Source organism: Somniosus microcephalus, chromosome 3 (assembly GCF_052327205.1).
Source record: "Somniosus microcephalus isolate GS21.2 chromosome 3, FLI_Smic_1.0, whole genome shotgun sequence".
NCBI lineage: Eukaryota > Metazoa > Chordata > Chondrichthyes > Squaliformes > Somniosidae > Somniosus > Somniosus microcephalus.
The window spans coordinates 307,775,599-307,797,810 of record NC_140989.1 but is presented as its reverse complement, the minus strand read 5'-3'; the positions used below and the strand labels follow the sequence as shown (position 1 = coordinate 307,797,810).

The 22,212-nt window shown below is 39.9% G+C and overlaps 1 protein-coding gene and 1 long non-coding RNA gene across 2 annotated transcripts in view; one reads left to right on the top strand and one right to left on the bottom strand.

Annotated features, from left to right (window-relative positions):
- Positions 1 to 22,212, top strand: part of spata6 (spermatogenesis associated 6) — a 262,544-nt gene that overhangs the window by 27,200 nt on the left and 213,132 nt on the right. The window lies entirely within an intron of this gene.
- Positions 1 to 22,212, bottom strand: part of LOC147122126 (uncharacterized) — a 39,077-nt gene that overhangs the window by 3,281 nt on the left and 13,584 nt on the right. The window contains exons 2-3 of the long non-coding RNA XR_015077681.1: positions 1,315 to 1,465; positions 869 to 942 (exon numbers count right to left, since the gene is read on the bottom strand). This is a non-coding gene — a long non-coding RNA (uncharacterized LOC147122126). The remainder of the gene's footprint in view (positions 1 to 868; positions 943 to 1,314; positions 1,466 to 22,212) is intronic.

Genomic DNA, 22,212 nt, shown 5'->3' with positions numbered 1-22,212 from the left:
GTTTCTCCCAAAATTACATACTGTACTCCACAGTTCCCATTGAGAATGTTCTATCAATAGGCCTGTTTTTCACAAAATAGGCCCAAAGCAGAACATATTGCCATGGTAAATCAGACTGCTAGAATGAAATGCATTTCACGAGAAACAATGTAGATGAGAATGCCATGTCAGTAGTCAGAACTTTTCAGAGGTTGTGTGATAATTTTGCTTTTCCCCTACACCAGACTATACTTTCCTATAGATTCTGAGTTACATTACATTTGTTGTTTTGTACAGTTTCCCTAGAAACTTATTCTTAGACAAGTTTTACCAGAAGCTGTTACAAAATTCCATTTCAATAATTACACTGTCAAGTGCAGCAGAATCAATATGTTGACTGAATCACCACTTTGTGTGAAGTGAAGCACTTTGAATAGTGATTTCAGTGCTACTGGTGTTTGCTGTACATTCATATTAAGACATTGTGTGAGCTATTTTCTATGCCATTCTCACCTGACACTTTAATATTGATATAAAATTATGTTTTGGTAAGTTAAATAAATCTTTGTGTGTTATTTAAGTGATATGTCTTAGAGTTTGATGTTAAAACAAGGGTCACTGGAAAACCTTGCTCCCAGTGGTGAAACTCAAGAATAGAATTATGAACCTATATTATTGAAATAATTATTTTATAAACTCTATGTGAACTTTTAGTTGACTTACTAATTTAGGGTGGATGTACATTTTAATTTTAAGGATTTTACAAAACTGTTTGATAGGGTAGGCATAGAGCCGATAATTCCACTTGTGGGGGAGACCAAAACGAGGGCCATAAATATAAGATAGTAACTAATAAATCCAATAAGTAATTCAGGAGAAACTTCTTTACCTTCAGAGTGGTAAGAATGTGGAACTCGCTACCACAAGGAGCAGTTGAGGCGAATAGCATAGATTAAGGGGAAGCTAGATAAACATATGAGGAAGAAAGGTTATTACGATAGGGATAGATGAAGAGTGGTGGAGCATAAACACCAGCATAGACCTATTGGGCCAAACGGCCTGTTCTGTGCTGTACATTCTATGTAATTTTATGTAAAAAATACTACTGGCTTTAACTAATAGTAGAGCAATTTCTTCATAAAAATTATAAGAAATAAAATTTTCCTCTAATTTGCTTTCTCTAGATAATCTTGAAGTTGGCTCCTAGAAAGGTACCCGCCAATGAGAAAATGTTCTTGAGATTCTTTAATTTCATTTAAAACTATGTGAGAATTACTATTCTGCCACTGGGGAACATGAAGTCTTATTTCCACTATCTAAATTATGGTTCCTTACCCAAGAACTTTCTGGTCTATACTATACCACCAGGTTAAGTGGAAGACACAGGGATGGAAGGGACATCAGAGAGAAGTGACCACTCACAACTCCATAGGTGAAAGACATCTAGGAGCAGGTCATTGAAGAATGGTGTTTGACATAGGACAACCTACAGATAAGAAAAAAAGAAGCAAACAATTAAAGAAATTATCCACTGACTTTCAGATTTGGGCTTCTCTTAAAGGAAGATTGTGGACTTAATTTTCTTTGGGTGTTTATGAAAGTTGTTTGGAACTGGGCAGGATGCATTCTGACAGGTTTATAATAAAACAGTTTGATAGCATCATAACAATTGTCCCAACAGATATTTTATAAAAATCCCTGGTATGTGATGTCACATCAGTCAGCTTGCCTAGTCTCTTATCTAGCTAAATGTCTGTGATACATGACAATCAAACAAGAGAGAAGAAATTTTAAATTGGCACAAAATTGATGAAAGAAATGTAAATGAGAAAATTGCCCACTTCGAAGCAAGAACAGTTAGTCTGTTTTTCTCGCATACCACATATCTTAATGCAGCCTTCTTCAATTTGGAGGGTGATTTGCTAATGTCACAAACTTATTCGTGGCTGTCACCAATGACATTTCATGACCAGATCACACTTGTGCCAGCACAACACATATTTTCTCTCCCCTCTATTACAATAGTTTTGGATATGTAACCTGCACCACAGATAGTAGATGTATCTGTGCTGTACTAATTAGCTACAAGGTAATTAACCTTTATTCCCATTCAAGATTGTGACTCCACTCCGGAGGTTGTGGTACTTTCCACTTTCAGTTTCCAATTGTAGTCCACTCCGCATTCCAATCCCTGTCCTGCCTACAGCTAATTCTTGTTCCAGTCCCAAACTCCTGCTTACAGCATGTCCTAGTTTGTAACTTCTACATATGGAGTTTGAGTTAGCCAAATTTTCTAACTTTGCACAAATTTTGCTAGAATTATCAACACAAAGCTTTTGAGCCAAAAGGTATCTGTCATACAAATTATATAAGCAGAAAATGAAACTTTCTCTGCACACTAGATTGAAGTTTTATGATATATAATATGAAGCTTTCTTCCAGTATGAAGAATAAGTACAATTTTCTGCTGTCAGCTTGTGTACTTTATATAGTTTACTGTGCACTAGAACTCATTGATCTTTATGGAAAATATTAACAGACTAAAAAGTAAATATCTATTGTTAGTGATAAAACTTTAACTCTATACCCAAATGCAATTTTCTTCTTTTTATAATTCATGCTTTTTGCAGTAGAGAAAAATCACCTGGCCTCAGACACACAAACCATCAAAGCAATGGAAACAGCTCAGAAAACAGCAAGACAACAGTCAGTGGAGCTCGGGGACACCAAATAAATCGAAAGGATTTTCGCTCCCAGGCATCGTAACCATCTTATAAACAGCTACGAAAAGGGGATAATGTGATAAAATGAGTCCAGATATATCATCAGAAAAGAAGAAATATTTATGTGATCATATTCACTTCCAGCTTAAATTCTAATACTCATGGTTATCAGCATCTTCTTGAAGCTCAAAGGTTTATGTATTGCAGATTTGAAAGTTTGTAGGTTAAATGCAGTAAGTATTTAAAAGAGGGAAACTGATGTGCTGCAAAGAATTTCAATTCACACAAGTGCCTCTTTCTCATCTCTGCATCTCTGTGAGAAGGGAAATTGAATGATAGCTAAAGCATGAAAATGACCTTCCCATGACACAGATTAGTATGTAAGAGAGAGAAAAGTCTTTGTCTAAATTACTATATTTAAATTGTTTCCATAGCTAAAATTTGAATTTTTAAAAACATATTTGAAAAGATTTATTCTGTTACAAAGCTTCATAATAGCTCGTGTTTATCTGTTCTTTCACATTTTATGCTGCTGTTGCTTTTGATGTAATAGTTCTATAAGCCATTTGAACAGTTGATAGTTTTGAAATAAAGTCTGGTGATGATTTCCTTCTTCTTTAATCCCGCTTTGTAGATTATTTTCTCTGAGTGACTGACAGCTCTAAGACTCAAATTTGTGACCTTGTTGTTGGTAATGTAGTACACAACTAACTAAGCGTGCTAGTTCATATTTTGAAACTTTACACCTGCCACTCTCTCTTTATAGAAATTCACGGCACAGAAGGAGGCCATTCGGCCCATCGTGTCTGTGCCAGCCGAAAAAGATCCATCCAGCCTAATCCCACTTTCCAGCTCTTGGTCCGTAGCCTTGTAGGATATGGCACTTCAAGTGCATATCCAAGTACTTTTGAAATGCAATGAGGGTTTCTGCTTTACCACCCTTTCAGGCAGTGAGTTCCAGACATCCACCACCTTCTGGGTGAAAACATTTCTCCTCAACTCCCCTCTAATCCTTCTACCAATTACTTTAAATCTATGCCCCCAGTTATTGACCTCTCTGCTAAGAGAAATAGCTCCTTCCTATCCACACTATCTAGGCCCCTCATAATTTTATACACCTCAATTAAGTCTCCCCTCAGCCTCCTCTGTTCCAAAGAAAACAACCCCGGCCTATCTAATCTTTCCTCATAGCTAAAATTCTCCAGTCCTGGCAACATCCTCCTAAATCTCCTCTGTAACCTCTACTGTGCAATCATACCTTTCCTATAATGTGGTGACCAGAACTGTATGCAGTACTCTAGCTGTGGCCCAACTAGTGTTTTATATAGTTCAAGCATAACCTCCCTGCTCTTATATTCTATACCTCGGCTAATAAAGGAAAGTACCCCATAGGCTTTCTTAACCACCTTATCTACCTCTCCTGCTACCTTCCGGGATCTGTGGACTTACACTGCAAGGTCCCTATGTTCCTCTACACTTCTCAGTATCCTACCATTTATTGTGTATTCCCTTGCCTTGTTAGCCCTCCCCAAAGGCATTACCTCACACTTCTCCAGATTGAGTTCGATTTGCCACATTTCTGCCCACCTGACCGGTCCATTGATATCTTCCTGCAGTCTACAGCTTTCTTCCTCGCTATCAACCACACAGGCCTGGTGATTTATCCACTTTTAAAGATGCTAAACCCCTTAATATTTCCTCTGTCACTATGATTAACAATCTAATATTTCACAATCCTGCTCCTTAATTACAATGTCTGCTTCGTCCCTCTCTTTTGTGAAGACAGATGCAAAGAATTCATTAAGAACCATACCCACGTCTTCCACCTCACCACAAAGGTTACCTTTTTGGTCTCTAATAGGCCCTACTCTTTCTTTAGTTATCCTATTGCTCTTTATGTATTTATAAAACATCTTTAGGTTTTCTTTGATTTTACTTTCCAATATTTTTTCATACCCTCTCTTTGCTTTCCTAATTTCCTTTTTAATTTCACCCCTGCACTTTCAATACTCCTCTAGGCTTTCTGCAGTATTTAGCTCTCGGTATCTGACATAAGTTTCCCTTTTTTTACCTTATCCTACCCTGTATATCCCTTGACATCCAGGGGGCTCTAGATTTGGGAATCCCACCCTTTTTCTTTGTGGGAACATATTTGCTCTGAACCCTCACTATCTCCTACTTGAATGCCTCCCACTGCTCTGACACTGATTTACCTTCAAGTAGCTGTTTCTAGTCCACTTTCACCTCTCAGCTTAGTAAAATTAGCCTTTCTCCAATTAAGAACTTTTACTCCTGGTTTATCTTTGTCCTTTTCCATAACTACGCTAAATCTAACTGAATTATGATCACCGCCACCAAAATGCTCTCCCACTGATACCCTTCCCACCTGCCCAGCTTCATTCCCTAAAACCAAGTCCAGAACCTCCCTCTCTCTTGTTGGGCTTGCTACGTACTGGCTAAAAAAGTTCTCCTGAAAGCATTTTAAGAATTCTGCATCCTCTATACCTTTTACACAGATTCTATGCCAGTTAATATTAGGGTAGTTGAAATCCCCTACTATTACTGCCCTATTGTTTTTGCACTTCTCAGAAATGTGCCGACATTTTTGCTCTTCTATCTCCCTCTCACTATTTGGAGGTAGATAGTACACTCCCAGCAGTGTGATTGCCTTTTTTATTCTTCAGTTCAACCCATATGGCCTCATTTGATGATCTTTCTAACATATCATACCTCCTCACAGCTGTAATTGTTTCTTTAGCCAATATTGTGACTCCCCTTCTTTTTTATCCCCCTCTCTATCTTGTCTAAAAACCCTGTAACCAGGAATGTTGAGCTGCCATTAATGCACTTCTTTCATCCATGTTTCAGTAATAGCTATAGTATACTTCCATGTGTCTATCTGTGCCCTCAGCTCATCTGCCTTATTCACTAGACTCCTTGCATTGAAGTATATACCATTAAGCACTGCCAAACCTCTTTGTCATCTATTTTCTAGTCTTTGTTTCCTCTGCCTTCCAAACTCACTAATTTTCTTCCTTCCATTTCCAGATTTGCTTCTCTCCCTTCTGAATCTACACTCAAGTGTCCATCCCCCTGCCAAGCTAGTTTAAACTCTCCCCAATAGTGCTAGCAAATCCCCCTGCAAGGATACTGGTCCCAGCCCTGTTGAGATGCAACCCTGTAAGGGTTGGGGCTTCTTTAAACTGGTTTAAAGTAATTTTCCTGGTCTTGCAGCCTTTGCCTGCACTCAGACCAATTCCAATAAAACCAATTTTAAAACAGCAGTTTCAAATCGCTACCCCACCTTCCAGTTCTGACTGCAGGGCTTATAATTATTGATATTAAAACAGACACGTAGTTTGGATGAGAGAAAAAAATCAAGTTTTATTAACTAAAAGAAACTATAATCAAAATATCAAACTATCCCACACGCACACAGTAATTACATTAAAACTATATAACAGGGGGTTGCAGATGGCGAAAACGAGGGATACAATGGCTACAATGTTATTTAAACAATCTTAGCAATTACCCTCAAATCACCACCCCAAACTCCTGCTAGGTTGCCTTGTTGAGGAGTCAGAACACCCTGCTCACCTTTGGTCCAGCAAAGTAAGAGAGAGATCTAGCTTCTCATCAGCTATCTTTATACCTGGTCAGGTCCTGCTGTTCTGCCCTGCAACGGCTGTGTGCAAAATTCCCCGCCCAAAGAGTCCAATACACAAGAGAAAGCTGTGATTGGCTAACTCAAAGTGGTTAGACTGGGTTAATGTGTCTCCCGGAGCTCCCTGGGCTGAAACAAAAGAATGCAACAGCCCTATTGTCCAGTGCTGGGTGATTTAAAACCCATTCAATTGTTAAACGTTTCCCATTCAAGGTACAAAAGTCTCTTCTGCAGTTTAGATGTATCCACTCGATATACAAACAAATGCTAATAGCATTCAATTGCTTTGTAAACAAAGCATTGTCCTTTGTCTTCAGCCATGTGGTGACAGCCAATTTTATCCCTGGAAATTTAAAAGCACAACGCCCAGGGATTCTTTAATCAAAAAAATTGATCTTCAGAACTGTAAATTATTGCGAATTCTTACAACCCATCCAGCTTGTACATGTCCCACCTCCCACAGAACCGGTCCCAATGCCTCAGGAATCTAAAGCCCTCCTTCCTGCACCATCTCTCCAGCCACGCATTCGTCTGCTCTATCCTCCTATTTTTGTACTCACTCGTGCGTGGCACTGGGAGTAATCCAGAGATTACTACCTTTGAGGTCCTGCTTATTAATCTCTTTCCTAGCTCCCTAAAATCTGCTTGCAGGACCTCATCCCTCTTTTTACCCATTTCATTGGTACCAATATGGACCACGACCTCTGGCTGTTCACCCTCACCCCTCAGAATGCCCTGCAGCCGCAGTGACATCCTTCTGTAGCAAAACAGATGGCTTCTGTAGCAAAAGGGCAGTTTGTCTCCTTAGATTCCTCTGCTTCATGTCCAAATGAAAGGCAGGTAAGCTACTCTCAGACTTGTGCTTTTAAACTAGAAGTCCAATGCCAGTTGATTTGCTGTTTATTTATTTTTTTACCTTTAAGGAAATGCCTTGCCTTTGCAGATTGCCCAGATTAGCTGCTGAACTCAACCTCCAGGGAAGCGTGGGGGTGAACCTTCCTCTATTGTGCAACAGGGCACAGTGTAATGCAATCCATTGAGTGAACTAACATGCTGCAGCATAAGGATACCCTCTAGTAAAAGTTTAGAACAATAGAACTCAATCTTGCCTTTCTCCATGTCCTTTGGAATGACTTCAGGCTTTACCTGCCTTGTTTGGTTAGTTTTGTCAGATTGCCTGTGTATCAAGCACTATATGATAGCAGGGTACTTCATATCAGAGGCACTTGGATCAGTCCCACCCAGCAGAACAGCACTTCTTGTCAATTAGTTAAAGGAGCACCACTATGGGTTCATATTGAACTTCATAGGGCAACTCATCTTACCTTCATGGCTACAGGAAGTAGAATAGCAGTGAAAGACACCAGTGATTAATATAGGTGAAGTCTGCCAACTCAAAAATTGTTAGATTACCTTTTGAGAAGGTCATGAGTTTGATTCTAAGGGTTACCACTCAATCAAGCTACGTGGCATGGCATGTGCTACCAATGTGGTTCATCTTGGGGGGATAAAAAGATCTAGTAATTGCAACATACCTCACTTGAATTCCATCTCTTGTCTAGCATTTAAAGAGAGGCATTGACAATGATGATAGTAAAATTCATCGGCTAGGATATCCCACCTACTGACCCAAGGCAGCTGCATGAGGAAAAGCAGCATCTGTGGCAGTGAAAAGAAAAGAAATTCTTCTTGCTCTTCTGTTTTCAGTCTATTTACAGATTGGTTCACTAGTGCAATTGCATTACTATTTTTGATCTAATAGGGCCGATTTTAACTTGGTTTGCTTGGCTGGAACGAGGCAGTAGTGGCCCCAAATTGGAGTGCTGCACTTATCGTCCCATTCCTGCTCTGATCCTGTCCACCACCATTTTGCCTGGGGCCTTCACAAGGCGAGAGCCTCATTAAAGTATGCAAATCAGCGTCCTATGACAAACATAGGACTCTGATTGCAATTTCCAGGTACGAATGGAGGGAGCGTGTGCCTAACCAGTGGTCCTGGAGGCTGCTCACAAAACGGCCCAGGAAATGTGTCATTTTCCTTTCGGTGGGGTCAGGATGAGCAGGAGTACACTTCCTGGGACCACAAAAAAAAATCCGGGCCGCTACCGAACCATCCAAGACCCACCCTGGGATTACTTCTGCCCCCAGGATCCGACTGTTAGCCAGCTCAGTGTGGGTGCCGACCGCTTTCCCACCAACCCAGAACCAGTGAGCTGCTGTGTGGCGCCAATGTTTGGTGCCCACAGCTCACCGTCGGAATGTAAATGAGATCTAGTCCGCTAAATGGCTTGGACCTCCCACCGGCAGGAATGGGTAGGAAGCAGGCTTGTTCTTGCTCTGTCCACCTGTTTTTCGCAGGCAGTTAAAATTGGCCCTAATGAGTCAATGACAGGATACAGGAAAGTCTGTTTCAATGTGTTGTTGTGAATCTGTCAATTAATCTATCACACAAAAGAGAGCCACATAGGATCAAGTTATCGAACATTTATTGATAAACAGCAATAATAGTTAATATAGGAATATCAAAAATACGTTTCTACTTCAGCCCTTTTTTTAAACTTCTGCTGATGGAGAAGACCTCCCCAGACCATTTTCATCAACTCAGTTTATTGAAAACAACAAAATCCAATACTCTTGTGTGATTTATCTAATTCAATTAGCTGAGAATATTATGTAAATAGTTTGTCATGCTGAAATAATCAGAAATATGGGATGATAGGTACTGAAAACAGCTGTGTGGAATTTAATCTGAATCACAGCTGTTTCTTTTATTTCATTTCATTGCTTGATGAGTTTTAAGAAACTATCTTGTTGCACCAAAAATACCATAAAAATTTATTCAAGATCAATATTTAATAAAAAGAATTAAAATTCTGTTATAATATATTTCTAAATCTGCTGCTATGAGTGCAGTTCTGTGATTTTCTAATTAGTAAGGAAGCAATAGAAAATAAATTCAATTGCCTGGATTCTGGCATTTATTTCATTACACCATATGATGTATTGTATTAAAGTTCTAACTAATTGTTCATAAGCTGGTTGGGCACCAAAATAGTCAACATTAATTTGCGTTTGACTGGAGCTTATCATTACCAACAAAATACATGCAGTCCACTCAGAATAGCCCCAAACCCTCCAAGATTGGGGGAAGGAAACACATTTCAAAAATATGTGTATGCTGCACGTTTTAACATGCCAGCCTGTTACCCCAGTGAGTCACCTATGATCTTATATAGTTTTGAAAATTTAGGCATGGGAGCATGAACTTTCTATTTTTGATGTGGACAGGAATTTTTGTTTCAAGTAGGTGTTCATAGGTTTGATTGCTTATCCCAGCTGCAGTGTATCCTCAAAAAGAATATTCTTTCAGATTCTAGCATCAGCAGCATTTCACAAGTGCACACATATGATAAATGCCTTTCACTTCACAAGATTATAATTAATGTAACATTTCCCTTCAATACATTGACCTCTTACACCATTGACTGTAGAACTGACTGTTGCAGTAGAATATATGATATGTTTTTATTGGCCTCTTCCTTGTATTTCCGAATTGTTTGGAATGACAGAAACATTTCCTGCAACCAAATAAGCAACGCTATTGAAAGGATTAGCAGGGCAAATCATTTCACTGTTTAAATGTCATCACCACACTATTTGGACTTTTGCACTTGCCAGTACTTTAATCTAAATATCAGTAAGCTTTAGAGAATGTAACTAGAATGAGAAACACTAACACCAATTTTTGAAAAATATCTATGTTCTTTTTGTTGTTTGCAAGTAAAATTTGTATGCCCATGATTAATGTTGCTGTCTAGTTCACAATTTGTCTGTCTGTTCTAATTTCAACAAATGAATAGAAACTTAATAAAGGCATGTTTATTTGATAAGGTGCTGTGCTGCTTAATTACTAAAGAATTCATGGCACAAAGCCTCCTGATATATGAATTTTAGATCATCATTGCTTTTTTTGTATTAGATCTAAAGCCACAGGGAGAAACATTGCAATTGCTATTTTACATAGTGACAGTCATTGCATCTCAAGGTTCCTTGGGGAATATTTAATTGTATTGTAAACCACATACAGGGATGTACATTACCAATATGTTAACATATCTTTTTAAACAGAAAAGGGGTAAAAAGATACAAAAGATACAATGCTTAGCATTTTAGAGTTTCAATAATGCAAAACTAATATAATAGCAACTTGTCATTTTGTTGGTTTTCTTAGTAAAAAGCCTTTACAGCCTGGTTTGCACGACAGATTGTTTATATTTAAATTCAGTTATCCAGTTTTGAATTAATTAATTTCCCAAGAGTTAATAACTTATGCGTGCAACAGTTGTCATGAATGGGATTACTGCTTGTTCAGCAATGTGGTCAAGGAGGAAAATGTACAATTTCTCAAAACAATTAATATTGCAAATCTTTTTAATTGCACAAATGGACTTAATAATCACCATGGCCCATGAACAAGATATTGTTCCCTTCTGGGTCTAATTATAAAGACTTAGTACCCCATTAAGCAAAATGGTTTTAGAGGCTGATATACCAGAGTAAAACATTATTCTGTTTTTGAATCATTAGCTTCAACTAAAATGGTACAATCTATAAATCTGTGTATATTTGGTGGTTTCGTGTCATTACTTATGCATGCAATATTTTTGTATCTTCCAAAATATAATGAACTTTTTTTATACAGTAATATGGTAAACAATATTTTTAGCTAAATAGATTTCACTTTTGTTGCTTATTGCTACATTACTCTTGTTGGTTAGTTATTACTACAGCAACTAAAACTCACCAATATGTAAAATGACCATCATTTAAAAAAATAATAATCTAAATGACTACCAGGCTTCAATAATCTAATCTACTTTTGAGTTGTGATTGGACATTCCTGAAAAAGATAACATCAAGTTTTCTGTCATTAACTATATTTTCCTTCAAATATTCCTCATCTATATTCAAAAGGCAAATATTTCCCTTTGGTGCAATTTCATCAAAGCAGCTTGCAACAATGCAAAGGGATTTTTGCCTCAAGCTGTTTTGTGTCAATCAGTGTGTTCATGAAACTTTTTATAAGCGACACTGAAGAACCAGCATTAATAAAAGGTAGAGTAGATGGGAGATGGGTGTCAGGATCAGTTGCACTAGAGTTCATAATTTCTGCCCTCATGAAAAAAGAGAAACAAATACAGAGACATAATTTAAGGTGCAATGGGATCATTTTTCTGGTTGTATCTGGGATGAAAGTGTTATATATCTAATTAATGGCTGTGACGATCCAAGTGAAATTAACTTTAATTACCGTTACGCAGCTATTTGGCCACTACTTCACACCAACAAAACTGACCACGCATTGTCACTCATTCAGTTGCCAAAATCAATCATAGAGACCCTGAGGATGTCCTGTGTGTGAAATTGGGGCTGTAGAGTGCTTTTAAGGTATTGATGGTGTGGAGATGCCGGAGTTGGACTGGGGTGGACAAATGTAAGAAGTCACACAACACCAGGTTATAGTCCAACAGCTTTATTTGAAATCAAGTGATTTCAAATAAAGCTGTTGGACTATAACCTGGTGTTGTGTGACTTCTTACATTAAGGTATTGAGGTTGAGGGAGGTTTGGCGGGGGGGGGGGGGAAGAAGAGCGGAAGCTTTCTTCTTTGTTAGTTTGCTTTAGTTGGTAGCTGTTTAATCTCTGGGCCAGAAGGTAGTGGGTTTGAGTTTTTAATCTAGGCTGATGCTCCAGTACAATGCTGAGGGAGTACTGCATTGTTAGAAGTACTATGCTTTCTTTGAAAGTGGTGTTAAACCATGTGATGTGATGTCTGTTCCGGGGCCTTGCTTTAACATCGCATCCAAAGGAATGTGATGAGATTATTTGAAGCACGGAGATCTTAGCACCACCAAAAATAGATTAACCAGTCACTCATCTCATTGCTGCTTATAGGCTCTTCTTGTGAACAAAATGACTGCCATGTTTGTTTATATAACAGTCACTGAACTTCAAAGTAATGATGTGAAATGTTTTGAGACGTTTGTGAAAGATGTAATAAATGCATACATGCAAGTATTTCTTTCCGTCCTGTTATACTTTACTGAGGCATGCTTGATACTGACAGTCAGTGAAAAACTGAACAATGATACATTCTCAAACAGTGGCATCGCTCTCAAAATCAAAAACAAAAGAAAACAGCTTGTTGGTTTTCAGTGAAAATTCAGGGCAAAATCTAAATCAAGCAAGATACAGCAGACTCCTGTCTCCAGAAAGATAGGAAACTTGCAGGTTTTATTTTTAATGGCCCTTATTTTTTTTAAACTGTGCTTACCTTGTCAGATATCTTCAGTGTGGACAGATTTAGCTATGGTTGCCATTGCAGAGCAAAAATTCTACAGTTGTTTGTTTTTATTTCCCAATTTATTTCCGTTAATTATGCCCAGATCCATGGGAGGTTGTGTTTTTGCTCCCCAGCTTAAAGGCAACTTATTTGCATTGTATTTGCATAACATATAACAGAGGCATAGGGAAATATTTTTTCCAAAGATTTTCTCCAGAGTTCAAACTACTCTGTTAGGTCTTTGCACATATAATGAGACAGTGGAGAGTTTAAGACATTTGTAGCAGGAGAACTTGAACAGCTACAAGTATATTTTAATATCTGCAGTTTGTTATTGACATCATCATTTATTTGATGTCAGACAGGAGTCCTAACCTTGTTGAGAATGTTTGTGGGTAAGTTAGCCAAATCTTTGCTGTATGCTGATAATTTAAATGCTCTCATGTGATAGGGATATTCTAGATGGATACCTATCTTGATTCTGCCGTATTATAATGTGCTGATGAACTCTTCAATGTGGTAATGAGTGTAATGAGCCCCTTTAAAAAAATGAAAGAAATAACACTGAAGAGTGGAAAAACTGCCCTGAATTTCAATGCAGTTTGGTGTGCAAAATCATGCTATCTTTTTGTTTTGGACAGCAAAATAGCATAGAAGTCATTTCTGATGGTTTTCCATCTCAAAATGAGAGATATAAATTACTTAATACATCTTGAGGAACAATCATTACTATGAGCACACTGAAATTACCAGATCAGTGACAACCATCACCACCACAAGCACCCAGAAAGGAAATGCACACCATCACCACAACCTTCTACACAATGAGAACACTATCCTGCCTCTGAGGATGTGGCAGTCCCAGCAGAGGAAATAGATGCAGTTGCATCCTTAGAAGTCAAAGGAAACATGCACAGGTGACTAAGATACATTGACACAAGATCTCCTTCGTAAAGGGAATTCGAAGGAACCAGAAGGATATGGAGGTAGCCCATTTGTGACATACAAGCTTCAAAGTAACAAAGCCCGCATAGCTTGCACTCCATCTCGGAAAATAATGGCCCAGAAATTCGGGTCGGAGGCTTCCCGTGGGTGCAAGCCTCCGACCTGCACTTACCTTGCGCGCCGGCCGTTGAGCTGTGGGCCCGCGTGGGATTCCGATCCTGGGCCTGCTCCAACTGCTGGCGCGCAGTCCTTGCGTATCCCAGGGGCGCAGTTAGTTCGATGCGTCCCCTGGATCACGTGGGCCATGGGGTGCCAATGGTAGCAGGGAGTGCTTCATTCATGAGATTGACAGGAAGAGCTGTCAAACCTATAAATACTATAAGCCCCAAAACATCACTAAAACTTCAAATAATTTTTTTTTTTAAATCACATTTTTAAAATAACTATAAATTACATGAAATAACTATTTTAAAAAATAATTTAAATTTTTGAAAAAATGAATTACATTTTCTAACGGGGCTAAAAATAAACTTACCTTTCTTTAAAGTATTTAAAAATAATAAATCTGTGGAAAAAATGTTTTAATTTTAATTAATTCACCACTTACCTTGTTAAAAGCAGGCCTTGCAACTGCTTTTTACATGTCTAACTTCTGGAGACTTACCTTCCCGGAGAAACCTGGAAAAAAAACGTAAGTTCAATGCGCACGCGCTGCCTCTCCCGTGCACTCGTTCCACCTCTTAACCCCTTCTTTCAGGGGAACGGAAGTGCCGGTTTCCCGCGCATGCGCAGTGCATACACGAAACTGGCACTTTCGTTGGGCCTACGCGCGAGTACCCTGTGCGTACTCACACGTTGGGACCCGAATTTCTGGGCCATAATGTGATCAAGCTTTGGTGCACCCTGGAGTGCAATAGGTGTAAGTAACCAAACGGCCCAGATTTTGTTATCAAAATTGTAGTGAGGCCAATAGCGCTCGCCCTTATTTATGAAAAATGGTACAGGAACTTCAGGTGAGGGGCAGATATGTGGTTAAACTCAAATATCCAAAAGTTGCAGTCTGATTTGTGCTGCTCCACCATTAGCTTTGTGAAAATTGCATCTTGCTGTCTGCCTCACCATTGAAACGCACTGAATGGGCTGAAGTTGCTGTATTTGCATGGTAGATACGAACTAAACTCGCTACAGAAAGTTAAGTCTAGTCCATTTCTGTCTAAGTACCCTTTTAACAATGTGATAACTGATAATTACTGCCTAAGCAACCTTTCTGGCACTAAAAATTAACTATTATAAGTGTGCAGTCTTATTCCTTCAGGTTTTAATTGTTGTCAGAGATTTAAAGAGGAGAGATTGGGACGATTGGGCTTGTACTCGCTGGAGTTTAGAAGAATGAGAGGGGATCTCATTGAAACTTATAAAATTCTGACAGGACTGGACAGACTGGATGCAGGAAGGATGTTCCCGATGGTCGGGGAGTCCAGAACCAGGGGTCACAGTCTAAGGATAAGGGGTAGGCCATTTAGGACAGAAATGAGGAGGAATTTCTTCACCCAGAGAGTGGTGAACCTGTGGAATTCTCTACCACAGAGGGCAGTGGAGGCCAATTCATTAAATATATTCAAGAAGGAGTTGGATATATTTCTTAAGGCTAAAGGGATCAAGGGGTATGGGGAGAAGGCAGGGACAGGGTACTGAATTTGGATGATCAGCCATGATCTCATTGAATGGCGGAGCAGGCTCAAGGGGCCGAATGGCCTACTCCTGCTCCTACTATGTTTCTATAAAAAAAAAATTAAAAAAGTTTTACTTTTCCTTTCTGTCTCTTTTCTCTCTCTTGCTCGTAATCCAATCTTTCTTTCCCTCTATTTATTTCTCTTTCTGTTCCTGATTTAACATTGAGTTCATCCACTCTAATTTACACCTCCTTTTTGGTCCTTGCGCTGTTTGTTTCACAGTCCTTCAATCTGATTGGTTAAGGAGATACACAGGTGCTTGCCCTGTTCCACTCAGGTCCCAGATGCCCTGCTTCTCTCCCTGCGATGTTATCAGCTCGTATTTGCAGCAACTTGCTACGCAATATTTATTAAAACCTTAACATGCAAGGGCAAGTCTAACTAATGACAGAAACCGTTAGATGCCCTGCTACAACAAAATTTGGCCTAATGTATTATTGGTCATTTGATTAGCATGGACCAATCAGATCTGTCTGACATGATGGACAACTATCAACAAAATCTTTTTATTTATATAGACACCATTTCTACTCTAAGAGAGAAATTCGGTGAGGGACATACAGAGTGCCAGATGTAAAAAAAGAAAAAAAAGGCATCCTGGGAGAAAGAAAGGAAAGTTGTGTGAGGCATATAGAAACAGTAAGATATTTACTAAAGAGAGGTAAAAGAGGCAAGGAGAGATTTACATGAAGGGAGATTAAGAAAAAGAGTAATGGACAAACAAAGATGTAGAGACAACAACAGTGTGTGAGAGGCACAGAGACAATTACAAGAGAAAATATGCAAAAGGAAAAGAGAAGGAACACAAAAAGATTGAAAGACAAAGAGTGAGACAGAAAGAAATAGCAGACAAGCAGTGCGATTGGTGCAGGAAAAAAGAGACACAACTTTTATTTTATCTGTGAACAATGCCAGAGGAAATGTACTAGTTTACCAGAAGAACAGGTAGCATTCAGCTAATTCATGGCTGTATTCTAACCTTGAGGATCAGATGACAAACATAAACCACTTCAGCTTCTCGCTCTCGATTTATGGCTTGATTGGATTCATCAATTGGATTATTCTCCTAATATTCACTGAGAACAGTCCAGATAATGCTCCAAATAATCATGTTTTACTTTGGTGGAAAAGGGCTACGACACTTATCTAAAGGATAACAACATCAAGATAGCCCACAGGCTCACACAGATCATATGTATACCCTCCAGTGATTTCATTATTTTGAATCCAGTATGCATTTTTCTTGATTCTTCTCTGTTCCAATTCTTGCTCTAAATAACATAGTTTTGAGAATAGAAGACAGATAGAAAAATAACTGAAATATTTTAGAGAAAGCAAGAACAATAACTGATCTGAATACCTTAAAAAAAATATACAACTATTGAACACAATAATAATGTTAAATAAGCCCTGTGTCTATTGATATTGCACTCTAATTATATGTATGAATTGATTTCAATTATCTTAGGTTACTTTCAACTTCACTTTAGAAATTATTACCGATCCATTTTTTGCATCTCATCGTCATTATTTCACATACATGCTTTGATTTAGAAGCTTCTGGTTTCTCATCCATAGCTTTTGCCTATATATTATGAGGTTATGTTAATGTTCAATTTTAATGTATGGTTATTCTGACTGACATTTAGTAAGCAAATATGAATACATACACAGTAAGCAGGCACACAGAAGATGCCATGTCCGTCAATGAAATTTGATAAATATTTGCAAGACAAAAGTTTCTTAATAATGTATAAATGAGAACAAACAAGTTGAGGTCATTCTCATTATATCGGTGGTTTTTGGCATTTATTTTTGATGATTTTCAGTGCTTATTTTGGCCATTTATCAGCTGTGTTATTTTCAAGGTTTTTTCAAATTTCCCATCTTTCTTTAAAAAGTTTAAAAAAGAGCAAAATTAGATGAAAGAATTATTCCAAAGCCAAAAGAGCAAAAAGAATGAAACAATTAACAGGCAGGAGAACAAAATAAAAAATAAAGAAGGTTGCAGTCAGGAGAGTGAGAAAGAATTAGAGACAGCAAAGGAGAGAGGGAGGGGCTGAAATACCTCAGGTTCCTTCAGCTGTCAGAAGTATGGCAGAACAGGAACTGGTTACCTCTACTCCTAACCCCGTGGAGAGTATCTGGGTTCAGGATGTGGTCACCTTCCTTGCATTGTTGAGAGGGAAACAATGCCACTATGGGCACATCTTTGGCACTTGCCAAAGGTGGGTGGGGGAAAACGGGAAGAATGCTGCTGGAAAGTGGATCACTGGGCAACTAGTTGAACAGTTTTATTCTCTTCCCAATTGGCCCACTTTCTAAGGGGCCAATATTAGCAAGGATATTGGCATTCTGTTGTGGAGATCCAAACCTTGACTCCCAGGTGAGTCTCATCTCTGCTACTCAAATGACCAGTATGTCAGGTTTCTTCCAAGATCCAGGTCACCTGCGTTAAAGAGGCCAGGGACATGTAAAACCCTGCGGTGGGAATTCCCTCCCCTGGCCCCATCCACTCCACATCATGGGCCATGCTTGGGGCAGACAGAGATTCTACCACAACAACCAGGCACCAACAGTAACTTGCAGTCTAGACTGGGACAGAGAACCACTCCTAGCTGACACATGCAGGCCCAATGGAAATTAAGAGCCAGATTATATGATTTAAAAAGTCTACAACTTTTCTGTTATATCAAAAAGCTCTCTTTCTCCCATAACGAGAATGTAGGGGTCTTGATGTCCAGTTTGGGGTACCCATAGAACTCCAATCCTTATTTGCCAATAGGAAGAGATGACCGAAAGCATGTTCACAGAGGTGGGTTTTTGAAATTAAAATGCTAGTCCTCATTTAAAGATTCTTCCAATGGTCTCACTCCACACTGACTCTGTCAGTACAGAATGGGATTAAACAGAGTGGACTTGAACAGAGTGTTTTATTTGGGAATTTGGAAAGAGTGGGAATTTGGAGAAGAGGGGGAAGGAGTTGTTGCTTTTTGCCTACACTACTTGTAGTGCTTTGTGTTACAGGTAGATATTTAATTTCAGTACCCATAACTTAATCTAGGTCAAGTAAGTAGTCAAGAGACTAAACTGTAAACTAAGTTACCTAAATACAAATTTAATTAAATAAAACAAGGTCATATAGGAATGGCAGTGCAAGTGGGTGTGCTGTAACTGCAGCATGTGGGAGTTTGTGGAGAGCATTGTGATCCCGGACAACCACGTTTGCAGTAAATGCCTGCATCTTGAGGAACTTCAGCTCAGAGATTTTGTGCTGGAGTCTGAGGTGCAGACATTGCAGGGCATCAGGGATGGGGAGAGTTACCTGGGCACACTGATCCAGGAGGCAGTCACACCCCTTAGGTTAGGTAGTGGTACAGGTCTGGGTAGTGGTCAGGGACAGGAGGGTGTGACTGCAACTCAGGCAGGTAAGGGGACCCCAGGAGCAGTACTGGAGGATCCTCAGCCTTTGCCCTTGTCCAACAGGTATGAGGTTCTTGCTGCCTGTGTGTATGAGGGAAAAGCCTGTAGGATGGATGAGCAAGCTGACCATGGTACCATGGTGCAGGAGGTCATTCAAGTGGGAGGAGTGAAAGGGAATGTTGTAGTGGTAGGGGACAGTATAGTCAGGGGGATAGATACTGTTCTCTGTAGCCACGACCGAGAGTTCCGAAGGTTGTGTTGCCTGCCCAGTGCCAGGGTTAAAGACATCTCCTCGTGGCTAGAGAAGAACTTGGAGTGGGAGGGGAGGATCCACTTGTCATGGTCCACGTAGGAACCAACGACATAGGTAGAACTGCGAATGAGGTCCTGCTGAGGGAGTTTGAGGAGCTAGGATCCAAATTAAAAAGCAGAACCAAAAAGGTAATAATCTCTGGATTGTTATCTGAGCCACGCGCAAATTGGCATAGGGACAAACAGATTAGAGGTTTAAATGCGTGGCTCAAAGAGTGCTGTGGGAGGAAGGGGTTTTGGTTCATGGGGCACTGGCACCAGTACTGGGGAAAGAGGGAGCTGTTCCATTGGGACTGGCTCCACCTAAACCGGGCTGGGACCAGTGTCCTGGCGAACTGAATAACTAGGGCAGTAGATAGGGCTTTAAACTAATGAAAGGGGGGTGGGAGGATTTAGAAAAGAGTAAATTTAAAAGCAGTGAGAGAAATGTCAAGGCTCTGGAGCAGAGTACAGTTTTGGGTAAAAATGAGCAGAGTGGGTCAGGAAGGGACCAAGAGAGTAACAAAGGTAATAAGGCATTGGTGACTAAAGTGACATTAGGGAAAAATAGAAATAAGTCAAAGCTAAAGGCACTATATCTGAATGTGCAAAGCATTCGTAACAAAATAGATGAATTAATTGCGCAGATAGAAATAAACAGGTTTGATCTAATAACCATAACGGAGACGTGGTTGCAAAGTGGCCGACGTTCAGAACTAAATATTCCAGGATACTTAACTTTTCGAAGAGATAGGCAAAATGGAAAAGGAAGAGGGGTAGCCCTGGTAATAAAGGATGGGATAAAAACAGTAGAGAGAAAGGACCTTTGCTCCGAAAATCAAGAAGTAGAATCAGTTTAGGTGGAGAGAAACAGCAAGGGGCAGAAAACATTGGTGGGAGTTGTTTATAGGCCCCAAACAGTCATTGTAATGTAGGGCAGAGAATAAATCAGGAAATTAGAGGCGCAAGTAACAAGGGTAATACAGTAATCATGGGGGACTTTAATCTACAAGTAGACTGGGCAAACCAAATTTGCAGTAATAGTGTGGAGGACGAATTCATGGAATGTATGCAAGATAGTTTTCTAGGTCAGTATGTTGAGGAACCAACTAGGGAACAGGCTATTTTAGATCTAGTACTGTGGAACAAGAAAGGGTTAATTAATAACCTTGTAGTAAAGGGGCCTTTAGGAAAGAGTGACCATAACATAATAGAATCTTATATTGAGTTTGAAAGTGATTTCGTTAAATCTAAACAAAGCAAACTACGTAGGTATGAGGGGCGAGTTGACTAAAGTAGATTGGGAAACTACATTAAAAGGTATGATAGTAGACAAGCAATGGCTAGCATTTAAAGAATACATAATTTACAACAAATATACATTCCTTTAAGGCACAAAAATCCCACAGGAAAAGTGGTCCAACGTGGCTAACAAGAGAAGTTAAAGATAGTATTAGATCAAAGGAAGAGGCTTATAATGTTGCCAAAGAATAGTAAGCCTGAGGATTGGGAGGATTTTAGAATTCAGCAAAGGAGGACCAAGAAATTGATAAAGAAAGGGAAAATAGGATATGAGAGTAAACCAGCGAGAGACAAAAACAGACTGTAAAAGATTATGTATAGGTATGTAAAAAGGACCCGCTCCTGGATGCCACTGGCCCACAGTTCTGAATTTTGCTTCATTGGCCTTGTTACAGCCGACGTGCGGGTCCCTCCAGGCAATTGATTAGGGCATGTCAGTTTCTTGCGTCTGATGACTCGTTTTTGGAGTAAAAATTTAAAGGGGCCATGTCCCCATTGCAAAAAATGTAACTGGAATGGCTTGGTGCTGTATTATCTAGAAAGCGGAGTTGACAGCGGCTGGTGTGAACACAAATAATTGAATGAAATTGCTGGTCATATTATTCCAGAAAGACATTTATCATTTTTTTAATCTATCAATGTAGTATATGACTAAGAAATGAAAAATATGCCAGATGTGTTCCAATCATTGGTTTTGTAAAATTAATGCTTTTTTCTCTGAAAGGTGCTGGCTGCTGCAGGAATGGCAGCCCCAAAAACTAAGGCTGCAGCCAGGTTCAATGAGGGCTCCCTTCATGCTCTTGTGAAGGGAGTTAGAGGACGTCAGGAGGTCCTCTTCCCTGGAAACGGAAGGAGGAGGCCTCCTCAGCAAACCAAGGCAGCTTGGTTGCAAATTGCTGAGGAGGTGAGTTCGAGGTCTGTGTGCAGACGCACATGGGTTCAGTGTCAAAAAAGGTTTAATGATCTGCTGAGATCACCTAAAGTGTGGCCTCTGTGTTCTGGGAAATGGAAGTTCAAGAGTGAGGGCTCAGGGCGAATTCCATGTAGCATGTTGGTGGTGACACTGAGCGCTTTAGTAGACAGATGATGCCTGGGGATTTGAGGATGTCGGACTTATAATCATCTCCATCTGCTAGCCACCTGTGGTTGAAGTGTAAGCTTACGCGAATCTGTCATGGATGAGTGCATCCCTTGCCTGACGGCCAGCAATGTGTTCGCCTGCTGCTGAATTGGCAACATCAGGCCCCGCAAAGCGTCGCTCCCCGTCCTCCTCATCATCTTCCTCGTCCTCCGAGGAGGCTGTGTGCTGAGCCACTTGTTCATGCGGCAGCACTAAGCCGCACTGCTGTGCAATGTTGTGCAGGGCACAGCAGACCAGGACGATTCTGGACACCCTGGCTGGTGCATACTGCAAGGCTCCTTCAGATCTGGCTAGGCATCGGAAGTGCATTGGTTTGCTCGATGATGCTTCTGGTGGATAGGTGACTCACATTGTACTGCTCCTCAGCATCATTTGATGGCCTCCTCATCGGTGTCATAAGCCATTTTTTCAGGGGATAGCCCTTGTCGCCAAGAAGCCATCCGGAAAGTTGGGTTGGCAGATGGAAGAGCTGAGGCACAGTAGGCTGGTGCAGGATGAAGGAGTCATGGTAACTGCCAGGGTACTTTGTGCAAACATGCATGACGATCTTCCTGTGGTTACCCACCAGCTGGACGTTCCGGGACTGGAATCCCTTGCGGTTGACAAATACAGTTGGGTTGTGATAGGGATCTCTAATGGCTACATGTGTGCAGTCTATGATGCCCTGCA